Source organism: Oryctolagus cuniculus, chromosome 3 (genome assembly GCF_051225735.1).
Source record: "Oryctolagus cuniculus isolate XC-2025 breed Fujian yellow rabbit chromosome 3, ASM5122573v1, whole genome shotgun sequence".
NCBI lineage: Eukaryota > Metazoa > Chordata > Mammalia > Lagomorpha > Leporidae > Oryctolagus > Oryctolagus cuniculus.
Window position 1 is genome coordinate 119,735,061 of NC_142869.1, and position 22,773 is coordinate 119,757,833.

The 22,773-nt window shown below is 45.9% G+C and overlaps 1 long non-coding RNA gene across 6 annotated transcripts in view; it reads right to left on the minus strand.

The window, feature by feature from the left end:
• LOC127491631 (uncharacterized) overlaps positions 1-22,773 on the minus strand; it is a 115,724-nt gene that overhangs the window by 70,645 nt on the left and 22,306 nt on the right. For all 6 annotated transcript variants that reach the window (XR_016231663.1, XR_016231662.1, XR_016231666.1 and 3 more), the window contains one exon: positions 14,386-14,457. This is a non-coding gene — a long non-coding RNA (uncharacterized LOC127491631). The remainder of the gene's footprint in view (positions 1-14,385; positions 14,458-22,773) is intronic.

Below are 22,773 nucleotides of genomic sequence, written 5' to 3' on the forward strand. Positions count from 1 at the left end.
TACCTCTCTTGCTCCTCTCTCTCCCATTCCCAGTCCCATTCTCCACTAAGATACATTTTCAATTAACTTTATACACAGACCAACTCTACACTAAATAAAGTTAAAGCTGCAGGAAGAGCCTGGAGGGAATTCAGCTTGGAGCTCTGTGGGGGATGGTGTACATGCCAAACTAGAGGAGAAAAAGTGGGGGTCACATTTCTCCCTCCCTAATCACCTTGCAATGGCATCCTGTAACAAGCTGATAAACTTATCTTTTAGTACTATTTTCCACGGACTTGCTGAATTTCTCTTGTACAGCTCTCCCAGCAACAGGATCCAGGTAAAAGGATATTTTCCCTATAAGCCATTTCCAGGTTTAGAAACGAATGTACTCTCAATTACTGGAAATTCCTGGCTTGCTAAATGTGACTGAACAAATGGCCAGAGCCCCTCTTTGATGGCAGAATGCGCTCCCTGCACAGAGGCTGCCAGAGCCCTGCATATTGGGACAAGTGGCCACGCCGTGCCTCTGCAGATTGACCCAGGCTGTGCCTGCATGTCCTGCACCAGCCCCTCTGGGAATACTGGATAATCAGGCTGTGGGAAGGTATTAGGACCCTTTCCTGCAGCAGGAAGGGAGAGAGGGAAAGAAACCAAATGATTTCACTTGTGCACTCTCTGCCAGAATCTGTGTTGGACCATAATGTTTACCATAATTATACTTCAGAAACCGTGCTGGCATTCTAGTATTTATGGTCATTTCACTTGCGACAACCTTATGGCAGATAAAAACCTTGCTTATGAAGTTCCTTGCTTCATCCTCAGTCTATAGATGAGGACCCTGCCAGACCCACACTGCGCAGATTTCATGTCCCTAACAGAGTCTGGCTCTGTGTCTGGCCCTAATATAGCTCAGCCTTTTATTCATGCTCTGATTAGAATTTCCAGATTAAATATTGGCCACTCAAATAAACTTGAGTTTATTTGAATGAACACTATTTTTTCTTCTTCTCTTAGTATGTGTGTGTGTGTTTCCTGTTGATATTCAAACAAATCACCATAAGTTTATGGCATAAAGCACAACAGCTCTATTATCTCACACGTCTGGAGGCCAGAAGTCTGAAAGGGGTCTCCCTGGACCACATTCAAGGCATCAGAAGAATCGCATTCTTTGGGGCCAGTGTCATGGGGCAGTGGTTAAGACGACACCTGCAATGCCAGCATCCCCTATGGGCACCATTTTAAGTCTTGGCTGCTCCACTTCCAGTACAACTCCCTGCTGATGCGCCTGGGAAAGTCGTGCAAGATGGCCCAAGTGCTTGGGCCCCTGCCATCCACATGGGAGAGCCAGATGAAGTTCCTGGCTCCTTGTCCAGCCCTGGTCATTGCAGCCATTCGAGGAGTGAACCAGCAGATGGAAGATCGCTCTCTCTGTATCTCCCTCTCTCTGTGTGTAATTCTGCCTTTCAAAGAAATAGTCTTTTTTTTTTTTTTAAAAAAAAAAAAGAGTATCGCATTCTTTTCCAGAGGCCCTAGAAAGAAACCATTACCTTGTCTTTCTCAGCTCCTAAGGCCACCCAGAGCCCTTAGCTCCTGGCCCCTTCCTTGCTTTCAAAGCCTGCAATGGGCAGTCAGCTTCTCACCCTGCATGGCTCTGGCACAGCCCATCCTGCCTCCCAGTTTACCATGGATGCCCCTTCTGCCTCTCTTGGGACTTCTCAGAGTGTCCAGGACAATGCTCTTATTCTTACCTTAGGTTGATGAGCTATTTTCATACCCATGGCCATGCAAGGTAACATATTAATACACAGCTCCTAGGGTTTGAGACTGGTCATTGTTGGAAAGTTTATTCTGCTTAGCACAATAAGTAGATCCCAAGTACTGCAAGAGACATAATTATACCAGAATGTATCTGCAGTTGGACAGGGTCTATTGAATTTTGCCTGCTCTCTGCCCCAGGATCCTTTTCTGGGAGCACACACCATTGCTATGGGCCAGGCTTCATGACACAACAGATCTGTGAGGCTAATGTCTTCCCAGGTACCTCTGTGTTGTCTGAATCCCATCAAGTTCAAAGACTTGGACCACCAGCACCTCTTCCACAGTTTACATGCTTGGTGCAGCTTCACAATCCTCCTGTCTGATCCCAGCATGTTTCATGGGGAAGCCAGGAAGCAAGTGAGGTCAGCACCCTACCTTGCCCAAGAGAGATGGACTCAGCCCTGAGGTCCAAATTAGGCAGAGCATGGGAAAGGGGACTGTCCCAGGAGGCGTGGTCAGAGCTCACAGGACTGGAACAACTGCATGGAGTCAGCTGCAATGGAGCTGGGCGGCAAGATGAGTGAGGAGGAAGACATGGGTGCAAGGTGCACAGTGGAGCATAGGTGGGAAGCTTAGGTGAGGAGGGGGAGGGAAGAGATGCAGGAGCCGGAGAAGGCCAACTAGTGGTGGCAATAAAGACAAATTAGGGCAGGAATAGAGACAGAGGACACTGCCACTGTCTGATCTGCACATGGGCGAGGAAGGAGCAGCTTCCTGTGTCCTAGGTCCCTACCTACCATGCACAGGAACCACACGGAAGACCCTAAGGGCAGGGCACTAAGGCCAGATGACCCACTGCAGGTGGGCAGACTCCTGAGATGCCCCAGATGGAGGGTTGCACTGCAGCTGCAGTGGGATTGCACACCTTCTGGTTACCTGGGCCCATTTTACCCCAAAGAAAAGTGCTGGCTTTACCTGACACAGGTAGTAGAGATCAAGATGCACACCTATGCCCTCTTCAGAAGCAGGACTCAGGGTATGAAAGGCATTCCCTGCAGAGCTGACCATGAATGTGTCAGCAAGGTCAGCACTGCATGGTGTCCTTTGGTGTCCTCTGTGAGGAGGCTGACACAGCAGGGAATTTTTTCCAGCATCAGACATGGCTGACACCGAGGTGAAATTGTTCCTTTCTGCCTGTTTTGTTTGAAATTGGTGCTATGCTTGCCCAACTGTCTCTCTCACATTTGCTTGCATTTGTCATCTGTGTGGCTTCAGGCCTGAGTTGAACCTTCCCTTCCGTCACCATCACCTCCTGCTTTCTCTGGCTTTGCAAAGCAAATCCCTGGGCATTCAACACCCTGGGAGCCTCCTTGAAGATATTCCCTTGGCCATTCTAGATAAACCTTGATGAACCAGAGTGAACACTGTGCAAGTCTCAGCCACCTCAAGGCTCTGCTACCCTCACCTTTCAGGTTAAAGAAGCAAGTCACACACTTCCATGCACATGCATGCACCATGGAGAGTTCATCTTAAGCTTGAAAAATCAACTCAAAGTGGAGACCTATGAATCTGAATTTTAAACAGGTACCTGGGTGAATCTTCTGGAAAGTTTGGGAAACACCAAATGGGTCAATGAAATAGGAGAAAAACCAGCTAAACCCTCCTTGGAAGAGTTTGATGCACCTTATGTCATCACTGTGTTCTATCCCCATGATAAATCACTAAATCTGAAGTATTACTTGGTTTCGACCACTGAGGTATAAGGAAAGGTATACTCAGAAGTTTTACATCATTTGTCAATTCAGGCCTCAGGCTCTCAGCACCATTCAGCCAAGGACCTTGCAGACATACTTGCCAAGGGGCACAGAAGTCAATGAACCCAGGGGCCAGTGCTGTGGTGTAACGGGTAAAGCTTTCCCATTAAGTGCTGCATCCCATATGGACACCAGCTCAGGTCCTGGCTGCTCCACTTCTGATCCAGCTCTCTGCTATGGCCTGGGAAAGCAGTAGAAGGTGGCCCAAGACCTTGGCCCCTGCACCTGTGTAGGAGACCTGGAAGAAGCTCCTGGCTCCAGGCTCCTGTCTTCGGATTGGCAAAGCTCCTGCCATTGCGTCCACCTGGGGAGTGAACCAGTGGATGGAAGATCTCTCTCTCTCTCTCTCTCTCTCTCTCTCTGCCCCTGCCTCTCTGTAACTCTGCCTTTGAAATAAATAAATAAATCTTAAAAAGTCAATGGGCCCTTTGATCTTCCAAGTCTGCCTAGGAGTCCTGCAGCATTGAGCCCCACACAGTGGCAGCCGTGGCCAAAGTCTCCTTACAGTGGCTTTCACCATCTCTTTCCCCAACTTCCCCACATCCACATCTTCTTACCTGAAATTCTTCCCCAAAATAAGCTGCCTGCATGTAGACTATTGCTTCAGAATACACTTCTTGGAAGTCTAAGCTCGGATAGTTATTTCTTTCTAGGTTTTAAAGTTTCAAACAGACTTTTTTTTAACTGTTTGAACACTAGTTTTACCGTTAATTCTCATAGTACGACACATTAAGGACAGAAATCCTATATGGGGAGTAAGTGCACAGTGACTTCCATTGTTGATTTAACAATTGATATTCTTATTTATGACATCAGTAATCACCCGAGGCTCTTCTCATGAGCTGCCAAGGCTATGGAAGCCTCTTGAGTTCACAAACTCTGACCTTATTTAGAAACAGACATTTTTTAAGATTTATTTATTTGACAGGCAGAGTTGCAGACCTAGAGAAGGAGAAACAGAGAGAAAAGTCTTCCATCCACTGGTTCATTCCCCCAAATGGCCGCAATGGCAGGAGCTGGGCAGATCCAAATCCAGGAGTCAGGAGCCAGGAGCTTTCTCTGGATCTCCCACGTGGGTGCAGGGGCCCCAGCACTGGGCCATCTTCCACTGCTTTCCCAGGCCATTATCAGGGAGCTGGACTGGAAGTGGAGCAGCTGAGACTTGAACTGGTGCCCATATGGGATGCCAGTGCCACAGACAGACTTAGTCTAAGGCACAGTGTCAGACTTTAGATGGAAGAGCTGAAGCATCTGTCTGACGATGCCATGGGCATTTTCCCCTGGGTTCTGCCTGTGGCAGATCTGGAGTCCTAGAGCAGCTGTATGATTTCTGATGGCAGCTTCATCCCTCAGTGTCATGCATGGTGATCACTCCTGTTTGTGATGAACAGCGTTGGTGGCTTTTCTGTAGACTGCGAGAGACTTGAGGCACATTCCTTTACTGATTTCTGTTTGCAAGGCTCTCTATGAGCCAGACTCTGTATTCATAGCTGGTAAACCAATGGGCAGAAACAAGGGGTTAATCCCTGAGTTAGGGTCTCATTCAGGCTCATGCCCTCCCCAGCTTAGAAAGTGTGGATGCCACAGTTCACCTCCAGTCCTGCTGCTGTGTCTCACATCTTTCTGCACCCTTGCACCCTGAGTCTCCATGGGATCACCATCCTGGCCCCCAGCCACCATCTCCTTCCTGGCAAGGGCTCTGACCTCTTCTCTAAGCTTCTGATACTTTATAAGTGACCTTTGGGGGAAAGGGTTGGTCCAAATTTACCTGGTGCCCAGGCTCAGGTAAATTGAAGTTGAGGCAAAAGTTACAATTTGAATTAGTCTAGTGTGTGTAACTATAACAAAATACCTGAGAAAAGAGGTTTATTTCACTCACAGTTCTGGGGTACCACAGAGTATGCTGCTGGCATCATCTTCTGGTCGGGGCCTCCCGACAGGTGACATCACAGGCCAGGAGTAAGTGAGTTTAGGCGTTTGGGTGTGTGTGTGTGTGTGTGTGTGTGTGTGTGAGAGAGAGAGAGAGAGAGAGACCAGATGGCAAGGAAGGGAATGAAAGACTGAGCTAAGAAGGCTCAACATGCTGTATAATAATCCACTCTTGCAGTAGCTAATCCTGTCCTTCAAGAACTAATCCACATGCTCAATCCGACTTGCCAAAATGGTAGAGTTGGAAACGTACCAGGGGATTCCAGTTCAATCCCATCAAGATTGCATGTACCAATGCCATCTCACTAGTCCAAGTGATCAGTTTCAGTTCACAATTGATCATAATGATAGGTTTAAGAGTCAAAGGGATCACATAAACAAGACTAGTGTCTGCTAATACTAACTGATAGAATTAAAAAAGGAGAGAACGATCCAACATGGGAAGCGAGATAAACAGCAGACTCATAGAATGCCAGATGTCCTAAACAGCACTCTGACCTCAGAATCAGCCCTTAAGGCATTCAGATCTGGCTGAAGAACCCATTAGAGTATTTTAGGCATGGAAAGCCAAGACACTCTGGCAAAAAAGAAAAAAAGACCTAAATGAAAGATCTCTGCAAGTGAGATCCCAGTGGAAAGAGTGGGCCATCAAAGAAGGAGGTACCTTTCTCTGAAGGGAGGAGAGAACTTCCACTTTGGCTATGACCTTGTCTGAATAAGATGGGAGTTGGCGAACTCAAAAGGCTTCCATAGCCTTGGCAACTCATGACAAGAGCCTAGGGTGATTACTGATGCCATAAACAATAGTGTCAAATTGTTAAGTCAGCAACAGGAGTACTGTGCACTTACTCCTCACGTAGGATCTCTGTCCTTAATGTGTTGTCCAATGTGAATTAATTCTATAACTAGTACTCAAAGAGTACTTTACACTTCGTGTTTCTGTATGGGTGCAAACTGTTGAAATCTTTACTTAATATGTACTAAATTGATCTTCTGTATATAAAGATAATTGAAAATGAATCTTGATGTGAATGGAATGGGAGAGCGAGTGGGAGATGGGAGGGTTGCAGGTGGGAGGGAAGTTATGGAGGGGGAAAAAGCCACTGTAATCCAAAAGCTGTACTTTGGAAATTTATATTTATTAAATAAAAATTTAAAAAAAAAAGATAAGTAAAAAAAGAAAGAACTAATCCAAGCTCAAGAGAACTCATGCAGTCTCAACAAAACCATTAATCCATTCATGAGGATGGCTTCCTCATGACCTCAAATGCCACTTCAAAGCCCACCCAGCTTGACACCATGAATTACACCTCACATTTTGGAAAGTTCTGATAGGAGAAGCCGCATCCAAATCACAACACGATGAATGTGGTCACACAGTGCTGAGTGGCTGGGGCTGCACTGCCCTCCTCCCTCCACACCCAGGTACACACCTCCTCCCTTGAGAGCAGGAAGCCACAGAGCCATCAGCAAAGGCAGAAATGCATCATTCCTCCTCGTCAGGATGTGCAGAATGATGCAGATACTGACTGGGCCGTCTTTCATTTTTCAGGAAAGATGCATCAGTCTCGGAATTTTGAAGGTCATTGCCATGACTGCCTTCCTGCAGATGCCCACGCTGTCTGGACAGAGGCCTGTGCTCCTCACAGACAGCTGTGTATCCGTCCTCTCAGCTTCCTCTGCACCCTGGCTCATTAGCTTGCTCGGGTTCTCCCTTCTTATCCTCAGAGGACTTCTGTGGGGGAGTGTGGTGGCCAGGGTGACATCGCAAAGGTGCCTGATGGCTCAGTACGTGAGGAAGCCTGCTCTATGGACATGGACTGGTGGCTGTGCTGGTGTTCGGCCCACATCTGAGGTTGCTCAGGGGAGTTCTAAGAGCTCTTTCCTCTTCCCACTTCTCTCAGCCATGAGAAGTACTGGATACAGGCCTCCTGGAACTGGCCAGGCCCCAGCCTCGTCTGTACAGATGTTGTGAGGTTGTTTCTGCAGGAAAATTTCTTAGAACTGGTGGGAAGAGAAGGGTCGCACTGGACCCAGCCTAGGTGCAAGATGGAGCATACGCACCAAACGTAAAATGAAACTTCAGTGACCCACTTCAGCAGCTACCCCAAGCCCCAAGCCTGAGCGGGGACAGGAAGCATCACTGGGTGACAAGCAACACTATGACATGCCTTCCACCCCTTTCTGGAGCCCTGAGGATTGTCTCATGTTCCCTCTGCCATGCATGTGCCTGCTGTGGCTTGAATGTCTGTGTCCCTGCCAATTTCATATTGAAAGGCTCTCCAGTGTAGTGGTGTCAAGCGCTGGGACCTTCAGGAGGTGTGATTAGCCTATGAGGGCTCCTCCCTCGGGAATGGGATTGAGGCACTTGTAGAAGAGGCTTCGGCCCAGGGTTTGGCTTTTTTGGCCTCTCCACCTGCTGCCCTGTGAGGACACAGAGCACAAGGAGCCATGTTCAAGCAGAGTAGCCCTCAGCAGCTACCGAATGCACCAGCACCATGATCTTGGGGCCCTCAGCCTCCAGAACTCTGACAAACGTCTGTTCCTTATAAGCTCCCCTGTGACAGGAGCACAGAGGGGTGAGGGCAGGGCCTGTGCCCGCCCCATGAGTCCAGAGGTGGCATCCTGCAGCCTCCTTCCTGCCTTCAGCTAACAGAATGACTTGGCACCAGGAATACCTGTGTGTCGTGCTAGGGGTCAGGATGCACAGTGCACTGCAAATAATTGAAGAACCTGCAAAGAGGGCCTGCAGTCCTCCTCCCAAACCCATGTGGGGGCTTCCCTTGTGACTTTGCACCTGGTCTCTGGCTTGGTACAGAGACCCCATTTCCTCACTTCCTGAGGGACTCAGCAATCTCCTTGAGGTAGGCTGGGAAAGCAGGCAACCAAGGCTGTGATAATCACACCGGAAGCAGAACAGACAGACACAAGGGGCGAGGAAGGTGAGCAAAGCACGCAGCCTGCAGTGCATGGTTGTTGTCACGGCTGCCATCCTGACAGTCAAGGTTTTCTAACCACATGACATCTAGGTAAGCGTGACATTCTTACCAATTTAGGCCCTAGGTCGGCAGTAGCATTCAAAGACCACTACAAAACTGCTGACACAGCCAAGCTGAGTGTATCAGACCACCATGTTACAGGACAATGCCACTTAAACAGAATCCCAGTGGCATCTCACTAAGGGGACTCCAGGGAGAGTATTTTGCAGGATTTCATGTGTCAGCCAGGTCACTCTGAGATGGGCCTTACAAGGAAGGGAACTGGTTGGGATGGGAAAGCGTTTTCGCATAGTAGATTTGGATCCAGAGGCACAGATGGACGAGGATCATGAAGTGAGTAATGGCATGTCAGGCTGTCAGCGTTGATAAGAAAGCTATTTGGGCATGGCTCCCAGGCTTATCGTCCAGGAACAAGCCCTGTTTAAAGCAAAGCAGGTGAATTATTTTTGCTTGGTCTAATATTGTGTAGCACAGGAACCAGGAAGTATGCTAATTACAGTTCTCAGGCACCAGATGTAGCTTTCTGAGAATCATTCTTGGGGCAATTAAATGAAAAGCGAGAATGCTGTAGAAAGTGGGACGCATTCTTCAGGTAACAGACCTGTGCCAGTGACAGCTCTTCACATGTTAACGTTAGGCAAGGCTCATGTCCTAACCTTTGTTTATCTGGTCCTTTCAGTGGCCAAATAAGACAGGGGACTTGTGTTAAGTGCTCAAAGGGCATCCATCTGGTAAGGAGCAAAGTTCCTTCTGAAGCTAACAAGGTGTGCTAATTTTAAGTCTCCAGAGCCTCCAGCTAGGCACCACTTTGTGCAAGTTCCATCTCGTGAATAAATCACATTTTCACCAAATCAACATGATTGCTTTTTGTGATGCTTCCCAGGACTGGGCACTATGCTAGAGGCTAGTAATAAAAGATAAAAAGAGAGCAGAGGCCCATGCTCTGAAGCTAAAAGTCCCCTGGGGGGAAATCGTCATTCCAGCAATGAACGTGATTAGGCAGGGCAGGTGTCCGCTCGAGATTTTTACTTCTGCTTTGTGTGTGTTTCCCTTTGGGGAAGTGGGGGCTGGTGATGAGAGCAGGCAGGTGTAAAGAGTTTTGTGGAGGTCTCACCAGGAACAGATACTACAGGATGCCTGGAGTTTTCCAGATGCAGAAGGAAGAGCTGGTGCTGCTGGCTAAAGGACCACTGTGTGTTGGAGCAGTGTGCCAGCATGTTCAGGTCACTGCATCCGGGCCAGGAGGGCCCTGCATCATTTCTGTGGACAGAGCTCCTCCATCAAGTCTCCAGCTGTGCAGAGCACCAGAGCCCAACATGGAGAGGACAGTTCTGTTCAGGGGAGTCGGATGGCAGGGCAAGAGACTACCGAGAGCTAAGCCGTGTTGGAGACCGCCTTTCCCACAAGGTTTAGGGGGAGCCCCTGGATTTAATTGATCTTCAAAGGAAAGCTTGATAAGCCAGCACATTGCAGAGGACAAGGAAGGCTAACACCTTAAGAGTTAACCCAGAGGGAGGGCGGAATAGGAGAGCAGCCTCCCACGTGGGGAAAGGGTTTGAATGCAGCAGCCACAGGGGCTGCAGCCACACTGTGTGCTTGCCACGGTGAGCTCTCAGAGACCAGCATGCAGGCTTTGGCTCCTGCTAGGCGTCTGCACTTGTAAGACATCACAGAATGAAAATGCCTTTCTCTCAAGATGCAGGCTGCGTCAGGCGTGCTAAATGTTACACTGAGCTCCGGCATGCATTATTCATGTGTCATTTACAGTGCCCGGCGCTCCTGCGTGGAATGGCATAGCAATGAGGCCGCATGGGCTGCTGAAGCCTTGCCTTAACTGATTTTAGAGATGTTCAAGTAAAATTGGGGCAGCTCCTTAGCATGCTACCTCTTCTCGTGGGGTCTAGCACATTCTAGAAAGTCCTGCTGAGAAACTTGTCTATGGAAGTTTGCTGGCAGGAAATATGCTTATGTGAGAGAGGAGGCAGATGGGGGAAAGAAGAGGAAAAGGAGGAAGAAGACAAGAGAAGGAAATCAATGTGACCTTCTGTTTCATGAACTGGAAAGGACTGAGTCCCAGATTAAATCTCTACTTTTGGAACCATTCAGTAAGAACAGTGAATAATACCAGCAATCCTGTATCGGGTTTTTCCATGTGTCAAGAACAGTATCAGTCCTTTCAAGTAGGTAGAAATTGTTCTCCTCATTTCATAGCTGAGATTACAAATGCCTGGAAAGACCAGGAACTGGACAGTGTGACTGTAGTCCTCAGACCCCATTCTCAACACACAGATGCACACGGGTGTACACAAAAGGGACTTCAGTCCTTTTGCCCACTGCTTTCTGAGGCCAAGTCATCTGCAATGTTAGTTTCATTGCATTTGTCCAAGGCCAAGTTGGTGTGACAAGGACGTCTGGTGGGAAGCTCAATGTTGACACAGATGTTCATCTTCCATCAAGGGCAGCAGAGGTCTCAAGAGCTAGAGCAAGACTCAAGGTTTGCACCTGTGACTTTTCACTGAAATAAAGTTCAGGGATTCACCAAGTTTTCCGAAACTTCGTGACTGAATTTACTGAATCCTAAAATGAAAAAATTTTAGTTTAAGATTTACTTCCAAGTTTGACTACTTTGTTTGAAGCATATGTATTTTAGATATTTTTTGAATTCCTGAGGATAAGATTTTATTTCTGGGGATGGGCATTTGGCCTAGCAATTACCTGGGATTAATTCCTGGCTCCAGCTTCAGATTCCAGCTTTCTGCTAATGCAATCCCTGGCAGGCAGCGGCGAAGGCTGAAGTAATTGGGTTCCTCCCATGTATGGGGGAGATCTCCATGGTGTTTCTGGCTTCTGGCTTTGGTGCCAACCCAGCCTCAGTTGTTGCAGGCATATGGGGAGTAAAACCAGTAGGTAGGAGGTATGTGTATATGTGTGTGTGTGTGTGTGCATGTGTGTGTCTGTCTGTCTCTCAAAGGAATAAACAACATTTTTCTTTAAAGATTACAAGTCTGTTAGACCAGAAAATAGATGGTAAACCTCTTTAAGAATCACCTTCGGCTGGCGCCATGGCTCAATAGGCTAATCCTCCGCCTGCGGTGCTGGCACACCGGGTTCTAGTCCCTGTTGGGGCGCCAGATTCTGTTCCGGTTGCTCCTCTTCCAGGCCAGCTCTCTGCTGTGGCCCGGGAGTGCAGTGGAGGATGGCCCAAATGTTTGGGCCCTGCACCCCATGGGAGACCAGGAGAAGCACCTGGCTCCTGTCATTGGATCAGCGTGGTGCGCCAGCCGCAGCGCGCCGGCCACGGCGGCCATTGTGGGGTGAACCAACGGCAAAAGGAAGACCTTTCTCCCTGTCTCTCACACTGTCCACTCTGCCTGTCAAAAAAAAAAAAAAAAAGAATCACCTTCGAAGAGCAGAGTCCATGGGCCAGCATGGGGTCATCCAGTGAGTGAGGAGGACCTCAGGGGTGGCTAGTCCCACGAGTCTCAAAGTGTGTCCCTGGACCAGCAACACCAGCACCATCCAGGACAATCACTCTCCAAAAAAGCAAATTCCCTGGCCCCACCCAAGGGCTGAGAGTGGATTTTTACTAGCCCTGCCTGTAATTCTGGCACTGCCCAAGCGTGAGAACTACTCAAGTGTAAGTCTATTTAAGCCAATCTCATTTTTACCCAGAAGCCTCAACCTTGGATTCAGATACATTTGCCCATCAACTGACTGTCGGTCACTATCAAATTCTATTCTAAATCTTCTACATGAAGTTTCTTGTTTAATTTAAAAAAAAATCTGGTGGAACATTTCAGCTTTACAGATGAGATAATTGAGCCTCAGTGTTGTTAAAAGGTCTATCCAGGGTACACACAACATATCAAGAGCCAGATTTCTGTGCTTCACTGTGTAAATTGGGGCATGTGTCTATACCACCACCCTGCACTCATGTGAAGGAGAATCTCTTACTAGCGAAGTCATCCTGAGGAGCAAGGCCACTGGTTATCAGCCCTGCTGAACATGAGCATTGCCGGGAGGTTTGGGGGGATGTTTTGCCCCAATGTTTTACTGTATTGTTAAATATATATTGTTTAAAGTTTCCATTCTAACTGTTTTCAAGTGTGAAAATTAGTGGCATTAAGTACATTCACAAAGTTATGATGCCATCACCACTACCCATTTCCAGAATTTTTTCATCATCCTCATGAGAAACCATACCCATGAAATTCCCCAATCCTCCTTCCCCAAAACATCTGGTAACCTTTGTTTTGCATTCTATCTGTAGGACTGTGCCTTTTGAGGTCCCTCATATGAATGCAATTACACAATGTTTATCTTCCCTTTGTATCTTGCTTATTTCATACACCATACCATTTTCAAAGTTTATCTATGTGATAGCATGTAACAGAATTCCATTTCTTTTTAAGGTTGGATAATGTCCTATTGTACATATGCACTAGATTTTGTGTATGCATTCTACTGTCGGTGGACACCTAAATTGTTTCTGTCTCTTGGCTATCGGGAAAAGTGTTCCTTGAACACAGGCATACACATATCTAGTGGAGACCATGCTTTCAATTATTTGCAGTATGGACTTCACCATGGAATTGCTGGATCTTATGGTGTTTCGATGTTGATCTTTTTGAGGAACAGCTTGTTTTCCACAATGCCTGAATCATTTCCCATTCCTATCAGAAATTTACCAGAGTTCAAATTTCTCTATATCTTCTCCCAAATTTATTACTTCCTTTTTAAAAAGCCATCCTCCTAACAGGTGTGAAGTTGTATCTCATAGTTGTTTTGGTTTGCATTTACCCAATGGCTGATGATATTGAGCATCTTTCCATGTGTTTATTGGCTATAGGTAGGTAGGTAGATAGATAGATAGATAAATAGATAGATAGACTCACTGAAGAAGTACCTTTTCAAGTTCTTTACCCATTTTGAATTGGGTTATTTATTGCTGCTATTGTTAATTTATAGGAATTCTTTACGTATATTCTAGATATTATTTACTAAATATATGATTTTAAAATATTTCCCCACTCTGTGTACTATCCTTTCATCTTCTTCAGATGTCTTTTGTTGCACAAAAATTTTTAATTTTAATAAAGTACAACTTAGTCATCAATTTCCTCTGTTGTCCGTGCTTTTGTTGTCACATCTGAGAAACCCAGTGTTATAAAGCTTTTCTCATATGTTTTCTTCTGAGCATTTTACAAGTTCAACTCTTATGCTTGGATTTTTAATACATTTTGAGTTACTTTTCTGTATGGTGTAAGTTAAGAGGCAAAGATATCTATTTTGAAAGAGGATATCAGTTTTCCCTGCACTATTTATGGAAAATATTATTTTTTCCCATTTAAGAGTTTTGTGCTCTTGTCAAAAATCAATCAACAAAATATATACAACATTTTAAAAGAACAGTAACGGGGATATGTCAAAGAGACCCATGAGAAAACTACAAGAGCTCTTAATGGCCAAAGCTAGAACAATTTGATCAAAATGAATAAAGGATAATTTGGATTCTGACCCAAAGTATAAAGTAAGTAGCCAAGAATTCATAGTGATATAAAAATGGTTGAATGACCAAATGTATAAATATGAGACAATAGACAAATCTCTCATTCGGAATAACTCTAAATAACTCATGCAGATACTACACACTCGAGCTATCAATAGTGGCTTCCTTCCAAACAATAACAGAAAAGGAGGCAATAACGACAGCTTTACAGTGGAGAAACTTACACACACCACCTCAACAAGCTGCTCAAGAGCACCATCAATGATAATCAGGTTGACAGCTTTCCCCTTGATATGATGTGACTTGATTTTCCACCCTGAAATCCATAACTCAGTATAATCATGGAAAACATCAGACAAATCCCAACTGAAAGACATTATGCAAAGTACCTTACCAGTGCTCCTCTATACTGTCAGCGTCATCAAAAAGAAGAAAAACAGGAGACATGACCACAGCTGTGAGGATCCTACAGACACAAGAAACCTAAATGTTATATCCTGTATGACATTCTAGGACAGAAAAAGGACACAGGAAAATATAAGGAAATATGAATAAAATATGACAACATGGGTGCATTCATGGTGGCAAATGTGCAATATTAATGTGAGATGCCAATAATAAAGTAAGCTACATGTTTGACAGATGGTAACTGTGCAACTTTTCTGAAAACCTGAAACCATTATAAAGTAAAAAGTGTACTCAAATAAGAACATCTTACCAATTTCAGTCATATCCATAAGCTATTCTATACTAAAGGATGGAGTCAGGCAAAAACTAGCAGGAAACAGAAGAATCCAGGAATAAACTGAATTTTTCAACATTTTGGCTCTTCCTCTCTCTACTTTGTGACAGACTGCCATCATCCCACCTGTCTGGTGCTCATTGCTGAATGCCATGGACAGGCAGGTGGAATGGTAATTATTCCTTCATCTGGTCTGGCGCCTCTGAAATGTATGACTTTCATCTTAAATGCATCATTCCAGAGCATCTCAAGTAATTTTGGGTTGTAAGTGAGGCACAACATATTGATATACAGCCGTGCTGTAGCTGGCTTCCCTAATGATGTCCTGGGGATAATGACTGATCTGGCATCTGAGGATGTCTTGAGCCAGATCAACTCCAAAGAGAACCGAGGATAGATTCCACTTCTACAGAGAAGTGAAGGATGGGTATGGCCCCTGGTCTCACTACTCCATCTTGCCAGGTGGGAGTGCAGATGCAGTTCAAGGGGAAGCAACCAGAAGAACAATGTTCGGTCTCTCTCCTAAACTCCAAAGAGCCCCTTGAAGTGTAATAAATGTGAGCCTACTGAGAGAGAGCCCAGAATAAACAGAAAATGCCATAATCTTGGCTGGCATCAAATATGCCTCCTCTTCAATCATCTCTCGAACCTTAATAATGTAAAAGCTCTAAGAGGAGACTTCTAGATGTATCTGTGTCATCATCAAAATTTCAGGGGAAAGATGTCAGGCTCCAATTCCTCAGGTGGCACCTGCCAGCATTGACATACAACTTCAGTTCTGTCTCAGCTGTTCTTGACACAGTCATCTCCTCCCTTCCCTCCACTGGCACAGAACCTACTCCATCAGCCTGGGCGTTTTCAATGCCAGTGTCTGGAGGACTCTGATTTATTCACCTTGGGTGCCCATCCCAGGCTCTCGGAGAGCAGTTGCTGACTGAGGGTAGAGGGAGTGGAGTCATCCAGCCCCCCAGGAGCTTGGGCCTGATGCTGAGGGACGAGGGTCCATGGATCACGACCTCTACAGCTTGTCAGGCAGCACTGCAAGGTGCAAATAGCTTTTCATTCTGTCGGGTTCTTCGACACATATGCTGCTTTTGGCGTCGCTGTTCTTGCCGCATAGAAATCTGCAGAGCACCTCATTTCAAGAGACACTGTGCTACAGGGCGGTGCTGTATGAGGCTTCCAGGGAGAAGAGGCCCCATGAAGCTGCAGTCTGGGTATATGAAAAAGTCCCTTCTCTCCTCGCGCTTGACAAGAGAGCAGAGTTATTGCCACGCAGGAACATACATCAGGAGGCTGACATTCACAGTGTAGGCTTCCTGAGGAATAATTCTGACTCTGTAGCCAAAGAAATGATGCCATTAGCCTTTTCTTGGAAAAGAGACATTTTTAAGGATGTGCCCAAAAGCGTGGCTGTGCCATTCTTGTCGCCCTGCCCTTTGATTGGTACACACTCATCACCCCATGCGGGACTCTCTCCTCCCGTGAGTTGTTAGGAAGCATGAAGCACTCAAGGTGCTTTTGAACAAACTTTGTTATCCTTGTCCCCGAGGAAAGCACCCACACAGGAAGATGCTTCCCAGGGAGAAGCATCGTCCTCCTCTCAGTTGGGAAGGAGAAGGGGGTGAGAGGCAGTGTTTCCTCTCATAAGTGATGTCATCCATTACAACGGCGCCTCTCTTTGTTCCCCTGTGTGCTTATAAATAATCAACTTAGACTTATTAAATCAGCTCCAACAGTTAACGACGAGGCCAAAGAAACTCATGACTTGGTTTTGAAGAGGCACAGGCCCCTTCCTGGAGTGTCATATTCTCTTTGACATTCCACCGTGCTGTTTGAGAGGTAATGGGAAGGAGTGTTCTCCTAACACCAGGGGAGCTGGTTTCAAAGTGGAGCCTGAAGATTTAGCTGTGCCATTTCCACTCACAGCAGTGACAGGACTGTAACTAAATCCCCACGTGCTGTGCTGCAAATTTCCTGCAGAGCCTGCAGTGGGAGGGGTAAGAGAGTCTGACGTTTAGTGCGTCCCTGGGGCAATGTTTCTGGATGCAAGCTAGAAGGGTCTGATAGGAGGGCCAACGGATGGCGGGATGCAGCCTCTTTCTCTGACCCAGAGAGCTCTTCAATCCAAGACCAGTTTCTGTCTCATAGAAAAAGAAAAGAAAAGTCAAATCCTGAGACTCTCTGCCTGGGATTTTTGGTATCTTTATTGAAGGAAACTTTAAAAAAAATTGCCAAGATGGTGCTGGTGTTGTGGCACAACAGTTTAAGCCACCACCTATGGATGCTGCATCCCATATTGGAGCGTCAATTTGAGTCCCAGCTGCTCCATTTCCAATTCAGCTCCCCGCTAATGCACCTGGGAAAACAGATGAAGGTGGCCCAAGTACTTGGGCCCCTATCACCTACATGGGAGACCTAGATGACATTCCAGGCTGCTGGCTTTTACTTGGCCCAGCCCTGGCCATTGCATCCATTTGGGGAGTGAACCAGTAGATTGAAGATCTATTTCTCTCTCTCTCTCTCTCTCTCTCTCTCTCTCTCTGTTTATATCTTTTCAAATGTGGAAACTGCCTCAAAGAGTATTTTCCAAATGTCCATGTGAGAGAAATAATCTCCTAATTCTCAGACATTTTGTATTCAAAAATCTCAGCTATTTTCAATAGAATTGGTGGGTTTTAATCAGATCCCTGATCTGAGTACCTGGACTACTTAGATCAACCATAACTGACTATCAAGAGACACAGTAGCTTGCCAGCGATCGTAAAGCATGAGCTGTTTCAAGAACACTGATGCCCCTGATTTATGCCTACAGTCACTATTTGCTGACCCCCTCCTTTGCCCAGTCAAGTCCTCTCCAGATTTGTTTCTGAATTTTCCTCAAGGAAGAGAGACTTTGCCTATACATGGTTCTTCCCATAACTGATTATTTCATTTGTATGACGTTTTCTCATTAAAATCTCATGAATGTGATCTTTGTTCAAAACATGACTTCAGAGGCTGGCGTTGTGATGCAGTGGGTTATGTCACCAGCATCCCATATAGGAGTGCTGGTTTGAGTCCTGGTTGCTGCACTTCCAATCTAGCTCCCTGCTTATGAGCCTGGCAAGGTAGCAAAAGATAGCCCAAGTCCTCAGGCCATTGCTACCCACATGAGAGACCCAGATAGAATTCCTGCCTCCTGGATTTGGCCAGGCCCAGCTGCAGCCTTTGCAATCATTTAGGGGAGAGAATCAGTATATAGAAAATCTCTTTCTCTCTCTGTCTTTCCACCTTACTCAGCCTTTCAAGTAAATAAACTAAAACCTTTTAAAAAGATGAATCCAAAGCACTTTGACCCTCTTCTCCTCCCCTTGAGTCTGGACTTCCTGACTGATTAATAAAAAGCAGGAGAAATAATTCTGGCTGTCTTCCTTCCTGTCTTTCAGGATGCTGACTCTTGGAACCCAGCCACCATACTGTGAGACTGCTCAGCCATCCCACAGAGAGCACACAGCCAGGAACTGACTGTCCCCATGTGTCGCTCCCCCTCTTCGTGGAGGAACGACACTAAGCCCTGCCTAGGCTTCATATCCGAGTCACGGCACCATTATGTCGCTCCCCCTCTTCGTGGAGGAACGACACAGGACCCTGCGCTGTTCTTTCGTCTGCTCGGCCCTCCCCGGGTTTGCTGCTGATTCTTCCCGGGTTGGCTACTATCCCTTCCACCTCCGTGGAAGGGCGGTTCCCCCTGGCCGCTTTCCCCACTTCCGCAGGGGAGCGGCACACCGCCGGCCGGCTCTCTGGGGGCTGCACAGGTGTTTCTTCAGATGTTCCCCTTAGATGTTCCTGGTGCATGCCGTCTCTCTCCTCCTTTATAGTCCTCCTCTGCCAATCCTAACTCGGCTGCCCACACGCCGAGTACGCTGCTCTCCAATCAGGAGCAAGTCCTACAGTTTATTGGTTGAACTGGAGGCAGCTGTGTAAAAGCTGTTTTCTTCTCTCCCAGCGCCATATTGTGGGAGAGCAGATGCATAGAATAAGTCTTAATTCCAGTAACTTAGTCTAGTCCGAGCTGCTCCCCACACCCATGCACTCTCCAAGCCTACGAGTGAACTACTTTCAAAATGGACGCTCTAGTCCCAGTTGAGCTATCCCAGGTGAAACAAGCAAGACAAAGCTGCCCCTGGGAAATCTTCCCTAAGTTGCATTCATAAATAACTGCTTTATTAAGCTACTGGGCTTTAGGGTGAGTTACATAACTGATACATATTCTGTTAACTAAAAGTGAGATATGAATTTTTTTTAAAAGACACATGGTGGGACTGGCATTGTGACACAACAGGTAAAGCCACTGTCTGCAACACTGGCATCCCATATGGGCACACTTCCCATCCAGCTCCATGCTAATGCACCTGGGAAAAAAGCAGAAGATGGTCCAAGTGCTTGGGTTCTTGCACCCATGTGGGAGACCTGCATGCAGCTCTTGGCTCCTGGCTTTGGCCTGCTCATTTCTGGCTGTTGTGGCCATTTGGGGAATGAACCAACAGATGGAAGAACTCTCTCTTGCTCTCGCTCTTGCTCCCTCTCTCCTTTCTCTCTCTCTTCTCTCTGTGTGTCTCTCCCTCTCGCTCTGTAACTCTGCCTTCCAAATAAATAAATAAATCATAGAAAAAGACCCTTGCTATTGACTTGGAAACTGTGTATTGCATAGAAGCTAAAAGGATATTGAGAAGACTTTTGATGTATACCTAAGGAGTCACAAAGCAATATAAAGGAAGTACCATTTGAGGCCAAAAGAAATGGAACCCTGTGGCAGGTGTTGTGGCCCAGTGGGTTAAGCTGCTTTCTGCAATGCCAGCATTCCATATGGGTGCCAGTTCGAGTCCCTGCAGCTACACTTCTGATCCAGCTCCCTGCTAATGTGTTTGGGAAAGCAGTGGAAGATGTCCCAAGAATAGAACTGGGGCTGGGGCCAGCACTGTGACATAGCAAGTTCAAGCCGCAGCCTGCAGCACCAGCATCCCATATGGGTGCCAGTTCAAGTCCTCACTGCTCCACTTCCAATCCAGCTCTCTGCTATGGCCTGGGAAAGCAGTAGAAGATGGCCCAAGTCCTTGCCCCGCTGTGCCCACGTGGGAGACCCAGAGGAAGCTCCTGGCTCTGGGCTTCGGATCAGCTCAGCTCTGGCTGTTGCGGTCATTTGGGGAGTGAACCAGCGGATGGAAGCACTCTCTCTCTCTCTCTCTCTCTCTGGTCCCACCTTACTCTGTAATTCTTTCAAATAAATAAAATAAATCCTTAAAAAAAAGAGCTGGAGCCAATGTGGTGGTGTAGTAGGTTAAGTCTCCCTCTGCAACACCAGCATAACATATGGGTGCAGGTTCAAGTCCTGGATGCTCTGCTTCCAATCCAGCTTCCTGCTAATGTCCTGGGAAAGCAGTTAAAGATGGTTCAAGTGCTTGGGCCCCTGCATCCATGTGGGAGACCTAGGAGAAGCTTTGGATCAGCTTATCTCTGGCCATTGCAGTCATTTGGGGAGTGAACCAGCAGATGGAAGACCTCTCTCTCTTTCTCTCTCTCTCTCGCTGTCTGTCTCTCCCTCTCTTTGTTTGTAACTCTGCTTCTCAAATAAATAAGTAAAATTTTAAAAAAAGAAAAATTATTATATAGGAACAGAAATTTAAACAAAAAAGTTGATTGCAAAAATTTACACAATAGCAAGTCTACTCAAAAACTCAAGGATTTAACAATTGAAATCTCTACACAGGAAGCTAGAAGCTGTACCTGACTTCTATTCACTGCCTATGATAAAATGCCTAGCATAGAAATGAGGTGGAAATTAAACTGTTAAATTCAAATGAGGTAAGACTTGCTGGATTTGAAAATAGATTGTTTATTTTCAGCATCTCCTGAAAACAATTTTCAGAGTAGAAAGGCCTTAGACCAAATATCAATTCCAAGTTGGAACAAGGCAAATCTTTTTTTAAGACCTCAAAGATATTTAAAGTAGTGCTTTCATAAAGCCCCTCAGGCTAGCAAAAGGCCATCTGAGGATTGTACGGATATTCTCTGGCAAAATTCTTCATTAAATAGTGGGGCCTCTGGTAGCTGCACAGGCACTATCCTGCAGGAGAATGAAAGGGACCATGAGGTAAAGACAGGGTTACTGCAATAGGCTTACAGTGGTGGTTTATGTCTGGTAGGATAAACTCCAGTAAGATTTTTTCCACTGCCAGGTGTTGGGTCTGTGGGAATGATCTCTTTAGTTCACAGATATTCTGACTGAGAACAGAATCCAAGGACATGTAGGGGCTTCATCTGAGCATGGACCTGATCAGGTAGCTGCATGCTGGATCTTGAGTCTGCGCTCATGCTGTGATGAGATGAAGCTTTGGGGACATGTGGTACATAAAGGAATAGAAAGAACGTGAGTTCAGAACGTAGATTCGGAGTGCAGGAACAGCTCTGGAAAGAAATTACGAAGGTGAAAATTCTGGCTGAGAACCAAAGTTTCTGGAGCCAGGGCTGTGGCGGCATAGTGAATAAAGCTACAGCCTGTGACGTCAGCATCCTATATGAGTGCCAGTTCAAGTCTTGGCTGTTCCACTTCCAATCCAGCTCCCTGCTCATGTGCCAGGAAAAAGCAATGGAGGATGGCCCAAGTCCCTGGGCCCCTGAACCCATGTGGGAGACCAGGAAGAAGCTCCTCGCTTCTGGCTCCTGACTTTGGATCAGCCCAACTCCAACCCATGCAACCAGATGGGGAGTGAACCAGCAGATGGAAGACCTCTCTTTGTCTCTCTCCCTCTCTCTCTCTCTCTCTCTCCCCCCCTCTGTGTAATTCTGCCTTTCGAATAAATAAATAGGTCTTTAAAAAAGAACCAAAGCTTTGAAACATTGTGAACAGAGTTAATGCAAGAAAAAAATGAGACTATGGGGAAAAAAACAGTTGGCTTTGTGCAACTTTACTTAACTGTATTTGCACATCTCTACCTCTGGTCCCAGAGTTTTGAAAACTAATGATCTCACCACTACAGTAACTGTAGGAAACAGGAACCTAGAATTCACTAATGATGAAGAACAGGTTTGGAATGTCCAACAAAGTCTTATTCCATGCAACTGTCTATCTTTTTCTAAGATTTGCTTAATTGAATAGTGGAGGGGAGTGGGAGAGAGATATCTTACATCCTCTGGTTCACTCTCCAACTGGCCACAGTAGCTAGAAAATGCCCAAAAAGCTATTATGAAAAGAAACGGGACAGTACAATCCATGGATGCTTTAAAAAGCAGTCAATATCAACTGATCTGGGAATCCCAGACACTAGAATTAGTAAAATAAGACTTTAAAACTCTTGTTGTTTTCTTAAAGTAAAACTAAAACACCTACTACAAATATATTCAAACAACTGAACTATGTTTAAAGAGTTAAAGAGGGGTGAGCCACCGCTTGGGATGCCGGCACCTCATATCGGAGTTTAGGTTCAAGTCCTATCTACTTTGCTTCTGATCCAGCTCTCCTCTAATGTAACTGGGAAGCAGCAGATGATGGCTCAAGTACTTGAGTTCCTGTCATCCATGAGGGAGAGCCAGATGGAGTTCCTAGATCCCTTAAGCTCTGGCTATTATGGCCATTTGCGGAGTGAACCAACAGAAGACTCTTTCTCCCTGTCCCTTTCCCACTCTCTCTCTCTTTCAAATAAATACATCTTTTAAAAATATTTTAAAATGAAAAAAATAGCAAGACATTCTCAGATGAATGAAACCTGAGGAAAGTTGGTAATAAATGACCTGTCTTACAAGAAATACTTAAAGGAGAGCTTCAAGCTGAAGTAGAAAAATACCATGACACAGTGACTCAAATACTCATAAGGAAACAAATCACCTAGATAAATATGAAAACACTGTAAATGTATTTTTGTATATACCATTTTTCTACTTTTGTCTAATTTTTTAAAAAATGCATAAAGCAACAATTTTAAAATTGTGATGATAGAATTATAATGCATATACATGTAATTTGCATGAAAACACTGGCACAAGTGAGGGGGGAGGAGATGA